The sequence below is a fragment of the Malaya genurostris genome, chromosome 2 (assembly GCF_030247185.1).
Source record: "Malaya genurostris strain Urasoe2022 chromosome 2, Malgen_1.1, whole genome shotgun sequence".
Lineage (NCBI taxonomy): Eukaryota > Metazoa > Arthropoda > Insecta > Diptera > Culicidae > Malaya > Malaya genurostris.
Genome location: NC_080571.1, coordinates 179,238,420 through 179,249,527, shown reverse-complemented (window position 1 = coordinate 179,249,527; position 11,108 = coordinate 179,238,420).

Here is an 11,108-nt window from a genome sequence, read left to right as displayed (position 1 = left end):
GAAAATGGGTTAAGCTGTTTCCTAGAGAATTGAGTGCTGATTATTTCATACTTGATTTCTATATGGGAAAGGCAAAAAGAATTTATTTAAAGTTTTTTACTTCGCCGCTTTTAGTGACGGAATAAATATTTCAACAATCATTTTCCTGTAATTGCAAAACCGGATGTCGGATGCTGAACAATCTGCTGGGGATCACACTTAGCGGAAGCAGAAGTAAATTCCGAACCTCTACGAGATCCCGAACAATGTGCTGTAAATCCTATTTAGGTTTGTTACTATGTGCGTTCTTTTTGATGAACGATGCACAGTTAATAAAACCTCCAACCCCCGAGAGGATTTAGAGATTTTGTTGAAATATACATTTCATCCGTAGTAGCGGTCAATTTGTCATTCTTGGCAATATGTGTTTGTGTATAGCCATCGGTACAAACAAATTACGGTGAGAAGATATCTCACCACAATAATGCGGGGAACGCAAGCTTTCTGCGCACAATAAACAACAAGGCAATAGTAGCTATCTCTTTTTGTGTGGATACGATACGCACTGCTGCTGAACAATACCATATGATCGACAGTGGCCGATCATTGTATTATAGTTAAACATCGCTTGTGTAATATGTATAATATTAGGAACTAGGCTAAGCTTGTAAATAAAGTTACCTCAATTTAACCTGAAGTGAAGAACTCTGTTTCATTTTGTTCTATTCACTTCAACAAGGTTATGGGAACAGGATTATAAGGTCCGAAGGTTATTCGGTTCCTTACATCTTGACAACCAAATTCGAAAGTTTTTCGATTATTCGATCAAAGGTTATTTGATCATTTCTAGTAGGTGGTTAACCTACGGGGCAGTACAATCGTATAGATCGATTGAAGCTAACGGACAGTTTGTTTACTGTGCAAACGGACAGTTTGCATAATCCAGCGCGGAGACTACACTGCTGACAAGGATAAGCTGGTTCGTCAACCATGACTGACAACGGCAGCGAAGCAGGAGAAGGTGGATCGCGAAGAACTGGTCCCTACGAGAGGGGAACTCTCGAGCGCATTATACCATTCCATGCAGTATTCTCCTCGCAGAGGCATTTAAACGTCTTTGATGTTGACGAAGCCAATTTCACAGCCTGGAAATGGCGTGTATAGCAAAGATGAAGCTCTCACACACACTTCTTCGTACACCGGAGGAGGAAGATTACGCGAAGGAAGTCCCTGGGGAAACTGCAGCCGAAGCCGAACAAGCTAAAGCACAGAATAGATGAAGACGTCGACGCCATCGATGCCATTGTAATGATGGTAGACAACACTGTGCTGAACAAACTGATCGGACTGCAATACGCGAATGGACACACTAGTGAGGACGTACCAAAAAGCCGGTACAACCGCGATGGTGAACATGCGGGATCGTTTGTATGCCATCAAACAGCGAAATCTTGGCAGCTTGTCAAGATTATTTGATGAATACGATCTCATCATTCGTGAACTAGAACGCATGGGATCGACACTAACAGTGGCAGAAAAGGTTCATGCATTGCTGATTGCCATACCGGAGAGGTATAGGCATGTGAAAGGTGCTCAGATGGTCCGTTAATGAAGAAGTTCATTGCTGCAGAGAAGGAGAAATCAAAGATATCGAAGAAGAAAAGAGTACACGCTATGGCTATGGCTGGGTTTCCGAAAAACAAGAAGGTGAAATTTGTGGTTGATTCCGGCGCTTCTGATCACATCGGGCTACTCTGTTCAGTTATTGGTAAAAATTAAGTAAATTATTTAAAATTGTGCAACGTCCTTTCGTACCAAATTTGAAAAAAAAAAACTTATTTTCGGTTAGAAAAGCAAGTCGTTGTGGAAAAAGGGTTACTTTTATAGATAAAGAGGTCATCTTTGAATCTGATGAAGAAATCATTGCAGTCGGAAGTCTCATTGAGAACTTATACTACCTTAATTTGATTGGAGATGAGTCGTCATTGGTGGATAAGAATCCAGCAGCGTATGTCGGGAAACAAGTCAGTATTAAAACTTGGCATGAAAGACTTGGACATTTGAGTTGGTTAAGAATCCAAAAAACAACGTTTCGGACAGAAACGAAGATCGACGAACAAAGAACTTTCGGACAGAAACTGGTAGTCGCAGTATCCGGTTAGGACGAATATTGGTATTTCCTGGTCAATACCACATTGATTGTTGAAAAAACAATCGGTCGTATTATTAACTTCGGTTAGAAGTGGTAGGAAGCACCAGTACTTCGGATAGAAGGGGGATTCTTTAATTTCGGAAAGAAATTGAAATCGGATTGAATTGTTAGAGAAACAATCAGTCTTCTTAATTGCTTCGATTAGAACTGGGATTCTATAGTTTGGAATTAAAACCGGTAGTTTCGGATAGAAACAGAATCTAATATACAAAATTTCGGATTGAAACGGGATCGTCACGTAACGAAGTTTCGAGCATAAAGAGCGCTCGACAGGTTGTCGCAACAAGTTTGGAATCCGGTGAGGATAAGTCCAAAGTTTTACTGGCAATAAAAAGATTGTTGGATAAGCAATCGGCGATAATAATATTACTTCGGTTAGAAGTGGGAACAGCAGAAATTACGAAGAAGCGCTAGACACAGAAGAAAGCCTGAAAGTTTTTGAGAGTACGTTGCTAAATTGACATTAGCCTATGATGATGAAAATCCACAAAACATTGAACATTTGAAAAAGTGGGATGATTGGCTAAATTGGAAAGCAGCAATCAAAGAAGAGCTCAAATCATTGCATCAAAACAAGGCATGGACAGTGGTTAACTGTGTGCCAGAAGGTTTTAGAGCAATTAATTCAAAGTGGATTTTCTCAATTAAGGAAGACGACAGATATAAAGCACGATTAGTCGCTAAAGAGTGTTCACAACGTCCAGAATTTGATTTCAGTGAAACATTTGCACCTGTGGCCAAATTGGAAAGTGTTCGTGTAATCCTAGCACTCGCAAACGAACATAAAATGCATGTTCATCAGATGGATGTAAAAACAACATTTCTCAATGGATAATTGTAAGAGGAAATTTACATGAAATTACCTGCGAACGAAATCGGAAAAATTATTCCTGTCCGTCTACACTAAAGTATATATGGATTGAAGCAAGTAAGCAGATCATAGAATAAACGGTTTGACGATGAAATTAGGCAACTTGGATTCATCGCACTAAAAAGTGACTGTTGCATATATATGGAAAAATCAAAAGAAATATTTCTGATTTTATATGTAGATGACATACTGTTGATTTCCAAGGATATTGGAAATATTGACTGGATAAAAATCTAGTTTGGAAGGATATTTCAAATGAAAGTTTCAAAAGAAGTGAAACATTTCCTTGCTATGGAAATAATTCGCGATATTGAAAAACAAACGTTGGAAATTTCACTAGCAGAATATGTGAAAATGGTCCTGAAAAGTTTGGAATGATTGACTGTAAACCAGTGGGGACACCGCTGGATGCAAATGCAAAATGGTCAAATAATGGTGGCAAGCCAACTGCGCATCCTTACAGAGAACTAACTCTCTTTAATTTCAAGGCCGGATATATGCACTGCAGTTAGTAAACTTAACAGATATAACAACTGTGCAACAGACGAGCACTGGTCAGGATTGAAATGTATATTAAGGTACTTGCAAGGAACCATGCACACAAAAATAGTGTATACACATAAAAATGAACAATCACCGTTAGTAGGATATGCTGAAGCTGATTTTGCAAATGATACAGATGATAGAAAATCTGTATCAGGTTTTGCTTTCCTGTTATATGGAAACTTGGTTTCGTGGTCAACGAAACGACAAGTAACGATTAGCTTATCAACGACAGAAGCTGAATTAATTGCATTATGCTAAGCGGCAACAGAAGGAATGTGGTTAACAAAGCTTCTAAACGAATTGGGCATAGTGGTAACATTTGTGATCATGGACGACAGCATCCCCTGCATGCATATAACAACAGAACCAAGGTCGCATCAGAGAATGAAACATTTAGACATCAATTATCTTTTTCATCAGGGAGCTGGTCAACGAAGGAAGAGTTCGTCTTCAATACATCCCGATCAACCAGCCGATGCATTTACCAAGGGGTTACCAAAAAGTACGCACAGAAGATAATTCAAAGTGCTTATTGTACAAATTGTGGGGGAGTGTTGAAATATACATTTCATCCGTGGTAGCGGTCAATTTGTCATTCTTGGCAATATGTGATTTTTTTCCAGAATTATCGTTCAACAAAACAAATTCAAATGTTTTGCATGATGAAAAGCATCACTCGAACCACATTTCGTGGAAAAATATTGAGAAATAAGTCCGCGAAGAGGTATTTTTGAAGACGCTTCTTAAAAATTATGATTTGCTGTGTCCACTGTATCTCAGCGCAGACCAATCAGAAGTGAACAAATGAACGCAGGATAGTTAGAGTAGAAGTTTTTTGTAGACCCCAACGTTTCTGTTTGATTTTTTTTTGGTTGTTGTTCAAAGCGAAAACTACGATTTTTAACGAAAAAATCCGTCATTTTGTAGCTGTTAAACCTCCCTAAAATAACAAACAACGAAAAGGAAAACGTTGGGGTCTGGTTTTTATATGTAGAAAGTGTGTGCAAAATTTGAACAAAATTGTATTTTTTGAATGACGATGGACACGGACTTTCAAAACCTGCTTTCGAGCAAAACGCGTTTAAAGCTTTTTGTTTATAAAATCAATGAAAACAATTTATTACTCAATTTCGTGAAAAATCGTAGTTTTCACTTTGAACAACCTCCAAAAATTCAAAAACCTGTTTTAATCCACCTAGTGGTGTAATGATGCCTTTCTCATGTACATATAATATTGTGGTATTCTATTCAAAATTTTTCTCTTCGATTTTTGAAAGAAACCAACATTTGTTTGTGCATAAAATATAGAATAAAACAGTGCTTTGAAATGATGAAATTCAGGAATTCCGTATGGGATCGGAAGACCTTTCATTTGAATCTAAGTTTGTGGAAATCGGTCGAACCACCGCTGAGAAAAGTAAGTGAGATCCATTTTGGTATATATGACCACTATTTCCGGTACTTCCGGAACCGGATACCGGGAACCAGGATAGCCGGAATCGGTTTGTTTAGTTGCCTACTGATAATGACAATCGATTTGTGTAGTTTTGAGACCAGTTTAGAAATTTGTTTACGTGTTTTGTTTCTCCGGTTTAAGTGACGGTGTAGAATATTGAACACACTTTACCCTATAACTCCGGAACCGGAAGTCGAGTTCGGATGAAATTCAGGATTCCGTATGGGACCACGAGACATTTCATTAGAATATAAGTTTGTTAAAATCGGTTCAGTCCGAGAAAACCTAGTGAGATTATTTGATATATACACACATACACACACAGACATTGCTCAGCTCGATGAACTGAGTCGAATGGTATATGACACTTGGTCCTCCGGGCCACTTCACTAGTCGGTTTTTCAAGTGATTGCATAACCTTTCTATATGACAAAGGCAAAAATATAAAAAAAAATCAAACAGAAACGTTGGGGTCTAGAAAAAGTTCTACTCTAACTAGCTGCTTTGATTTGTTCACTTCTGATTAGTCTGCACTTAAATACAGTCGAAACCGTAAATCATGATTTTTAAGAAGCGTCCTCAAAAATACCTCTTCACGAACTCATTTCTCAATATTGTTCCACAAAAAAATTACAAAATATTGTTCGAATGATGCTTTTTATCATGCATAACATTTAAATTTATTTTGTTGAACGATAAAAAATCGCAAAAATGATGATATTCTTCATTAATGCACAGTATCGCCTCTAGAGCAGCAGTAGGAGTTGTCGTGAATGGTCCTGTCATCGCCATTAGCACCATCCCGCTTGTGAGGAATTCTGACAACCGTCAAAAGGCTGGCTGCATTCCGGCTGCTGTCTAAATTGTCTAGGCGAAATTGCGTCATTATCTCGTAGTATGTGTCTTGTTTATTTCTCTCTTCCTTTTTTTTCTTTTTTTTTTATTCGACTTCATTTGATATTCGACAATTTCGCATGTACATACAAAAAACAATTCTTGAGACGAGGTAAATAAGATTAAAATATGTATGTTTGGTAGTGAGAAAGTAATGTTAACATTTTCCATAATTAGTACATATGAAAAGCAATTTTACAGTACAAGTGTTTTGACCCTTTGGCCTTTCATCTTTGTTGTTCATACGATTCGTTATTAATAATAGGTGATTTAGTTACTCTTGTTTTACATACTAATGTTTAATCATAATATTTATTTTAATTACTAATAAAATATCTACCTACTTATAACTATCCCTAACCTAATACGTACAAATTTTGAATTATTTGTATTTCAGAGATTGAGCACCTCTCTTCAAATTTCATGCAGTATTGTTCGAATTTTAGTTCTAGTATATCCAGGGAGGCCATCTCATGTACTTCACTAGTCCTTGTCCAAGGGGGTAGATTTAGAATCATCTTTAAGATCTTACTTTGAATGCGCTGAAGCCTAAGTTTGTGTGTTCGTGCACAGCCCCGCCAAACAGGGACTGCGTATTCAATTGCGGGGTAGATGATTCGTTTATAGATAGCCATCTGATTCTTCAGGCAAAGTTTAGATGTTCTACAAATCAGCGGATACAGAGACCTAGTGAGTATGCTGCATTTTTGAACTATTTTGTCAACATGTGACCTGAATATCAGATGTCTGTCAAAGGTGAGTCCTAGATAGATAACTTCGTCGGACCATTGGATGACCTCATCACCGAATCGTATTCGGCATTCGTCTGATGGAACAAGTTTTGGAGATCTTGAATGTGGAAACAAGATGACATGAGTTTTTGCTGCATTGATCACAATATTCCAGCTTGTAAAATATTCAGTTAGAGCGTCCAGACCTCTCTGTAGTTTATTCTTCAGAGCATTAATGACACGACCTTTATAAACAATGGCAGTATCATCAGCAAATTGTGACAGAACACCACCACCCGGAAGAGGTGGGATGTCTGATGAAAAAATGTTGTATAGAATGGGACTTAGGATACTTCCTTGGGGTACACCAGCAGGAATAGTAAATCTTTCTGAAAGTGCATTATTCAGAGAAACCTGGAAAGCTCTCTGCAAGATAATTTTTGATAATTTTAATAAGATACATGGGAAAATTATACCGATGCAGTTTCAAAACCAGGCCATCGTGCCACACATTATCGAATGCCTTTACAATATCCAATATTGCCATGGCAGTCGTTTTGGACACTGATTTGTTTTGCTGGATGACGTTGTTAACCCTTGTGAGTTGGTGGATGGTGGATCTTCCTTTCCGGAACCCAAACTGTTCTTCCAAAAATATATCCTGTTTATCTGCGAAAGCAAGAATTCGCCTTGTATTGTATTGACTTTTCAAACAGCTTGGATAGGGCAGAGAGTAAGCTGATGGGCCGATAGCTCTTGGAAAGGGAAGGATCTTTCCCCGGTTTCAAAACTGGGATAACTTTAACTAACTTCCACTTTGAAGGGAAGTAACCAAGCTCCCAGCACCTGTTAAAAATTTTAGCTAAGAAGACAATTGAGCGAATACTCAAATGTTTCAGCTCAATGTTGAATGTGTTGTCGAAACCGGGGGCCTTCATATTTTTGGATTTTTTCACAATAGCCATCAACTCATTCGCAGTGACTCTACTTTCTTCAGGAACCAAGCTGTCTGATTGGTTAACCTCAGCTACGCTATCTGCAACGGCTCTTTCATGTGGACTAACAATGTTGAGTCCTAAATTGTGAGAACACACAAACTGCTGGCCTAGCGCATTTGCCTTCTCTACTGGTGTGATTAAAGGTATTCCTTCAGCTGCGTCCTGGGGTGACATCAGAGGAGGAATAGGCTTCGGTTTTTTCTTAAGCACCTTCGTTAAGGACCAGAAGGGCTTTGAATGTGGGAGAATTTCTCGAAGCTTTTGCTGGAATTTCCTGTTGCGAAGCTCAGATATCCTTTCCTGGATTATCCTAGTTAAGTTGTTATAAGAAGTCTTCCTATCTAGGGTGCCAGTTCGTTGATACTGCCTCCGGTAGATATTTCGAAGTCGGATGAGTTTCTTGGTGACACTGTCGATTTGAAGAGAGGAACTCGGCATATGTTGTACTGGAACCGTCCTATCACGAGCGACTGTGATTGAATGCTGGAAGGAAGATAGGGCCGCATCGATTTCCATCGGGGAATCAAGTGGCAGATCGATATTAATATGTTAGTCGGCGATTTGTTGAAATTGGACCCAATCGGTGCGATAATAGTTCCTCCGAGGTTGAATAGGCACTGTTTCTGGTGAAGATCCCAACGTCAATATTACTGGAAAGTGGTCGGAAGAGAGCTCGTTGAAGACAACCGGAGAGCTGTCTATGGTGATGTTGCTGATGAATATATCCAAAATGGAATGAACTCCCGATCTGGAAAGTCGCGTTGGTTGAACCGGAGCGAGGATGTTGTACTGCCCAGCTTCGTTATCTTCGGCAAGTACGAATCCGTTTCGATTCTGTCTTTTGTTTCTCCACAGCTCATGCCGTGCGTTCAGGTCCTCAGCAATGATGAATTTGTTCTGTCGTCGAGTGAGCATAGCTAGATCTCGCTTCAATGATGCACACGTACCATCTCGAAGATTGGTTTGTTTGGGGCAGTACGCTGCAATGATGATGATGGGTCCCATCGTCGTTGTAATCTCAATTCCGATGGCTTCTATAAGTTGCAATTTAAAGGCTGACAGAAGCCTGTGCTGAATGGATCGTTTAACGGCAATGGCAACTCCCCCTCATCTGGTAGTTGTCCTGTCGAGCCTGTGAATCCTGTAATTGGAAATAAAAATAGAAATTTCAGGTTTAAGATGAGTTTCAGTTAAAATAGCAATATCGGCATTCTTCTCTTGAAGAAAGTCGGACAATTCAGCAGTTTTGCTCCTGAGTGAGCAAGCATTCCAATTTACTATAACCAACTCATTATATTGCATATTCGATGATGAATTTGCCTAAGGCGTTGATTTGATCTAACCGCGTTCTGCAGTTTCGTAGTTTTGTTGTCATTGTTTCAAAAATGACGATCAGTTGTTCAGCAGAGAATAAATCACCAGAGTCATCCTTTGCTTGTGGTTGATTATTGCCCCATCCAGGAGAGATTTTCGAGGAAGATTCTTTTTGTGATCCAGCGGCTGAATCTTTTGGATTGTTGCGAGGAAGTGGCGGCAAATTCGGAATATCCCTCTTCGGTGGGAGCCGTGGGAAATTAATTTCATCCTTCTGTGGAACATTCTTGCGCGTTGATTGTTTTCAAGACGCCTGTTGTCGAATTTTTGTGAACTCAGCACGTTTGGGACACGATTTGCTAGTAGATGGATGGTCACCATCACAGTTCACACATTTTACAGCGATGTCATCTAGTAGGCAATCGTTGGTATTGTGTGGTTCGGCACATTTCCCGCACCGACTTTTCATGTGGCAATTCCTCGCTCCATGGCCGTAGTTCAAACAGTTCGTGCACTGTGTGACATCCCGGTGTACCGGTTTATACTTTTGCCATTCGATGATTATGTGAAATAACGATTTTATCGTTTTCAGTTGACTCATGGTGATGGAGCCCTTCTCCAGATGAATCAGGTACGGTTGATCTCTAAACTTTTTGTCCGTATTATGTCGTTTCATTTTAAACACCAGTATACCCTTTAGTCCAGCCTCTGACAGTGCCTACTTTAGTTCGGCTTCCATCATGTCGGGTAGTCCTCGAAGTACAACCTTCATAGGTTTGTTGGCGGCAATATCGTGTGTGAAGTATTCCGCTTTTGTCTGCTTCAGATAACATTCCACTCCTTTGTAGTGATGCAAAGCCGGAAAGTTATTTTGTAGCCTTCAGTACATAAACGGATTGTTGCCTTTAGTCCTTTGCTGATCAGTGTGTTGAAATCCGAGCGTAGAGTTGGTGGGAAGCCCTTCAGGTAGAAAGGCGGCATTTTTTCCTTCGTCTACAGTTCCTCTTCGACATCAACTGGCAGATCAGCATATTGGTTTTTACTCAGCAAACGGTCGTTTACCTGTACATCACTTGGCTTCAGACGCTTAGCATCCTTTGGATCCTTCTCGGATCTATGGCGCGTTTTACCCATGGCTTGGGTAGGTAGACAACTGCGAATAAAAAATAAAACAAAATCGAAATTAGTCGTAGTAGGTTATTCGTCTATCCACATCGAGTGTTAGATGACGAATTATGAAAAGCAATAACTTATTGCCTTTCATATGTACTTTTTATTGAAAAAAAAAAATCAAGACGCTAATAATGTAAAACCGATTCAAATCGGTTATACCAATCTTGTATGGCAAAAATCCGACAGGAATAGAACCGTTAATAACCGCTAGGTGAAATTCTCTGCCAGAAACGGTTGTTGGATTGTTGCCAGACTTTTGCCGGAATTCTGCCAGAATTCCGGCAAAAATGGCGGGCAGACATAGCTAGCCGTCTGGGGGGAAATCTGCCCGCCGCGTACAAGTGGGATCCTTTGGAGATGATTTAGCTTTTACTGAACTGTCACAACTTCTCCTTTCTGCCACCATACAAGACATCCGTATGCTAAAATTGGTCTAACGATAGTTGTGTAGATCCAATGAATGTATTTGGGTTTGAGTCCCCATGATTTTTTAAAAGCTTGTCTGCATTGGCCGAAAGCCATGCAAGCACTTTTAATCCTGAAGTTAACGTGAGCAGACCAATTTAGTTTTGAATCAAGAATAACCCCGACGTATTTAACTTGATCAGTGACCTCTGAACCGATGAACTGTAACGGACGATTTCCTGTGATTTTCCTATGATGAGTGAAAAGCACCATTGATGTTTTGCTCGGATTTACAGATAATCCAACCTGACAACACCATTGTTGAAAAGAGCATTAGCATTATTCTTAGCCAGTTGGGAAACCGCTACCGACACTACAAGGCTATCTAGCCTGCTCAGAAAGAGAAGTTGACATTGATGGACAACTTCCATGGATTACGCGATAAAAAACAACTCGTTTCGTCGGTTATACCATCATATATGTGAAATCAGAAGTCACAGCCTTTCGATCTCTGAAGTTGACCAATCAT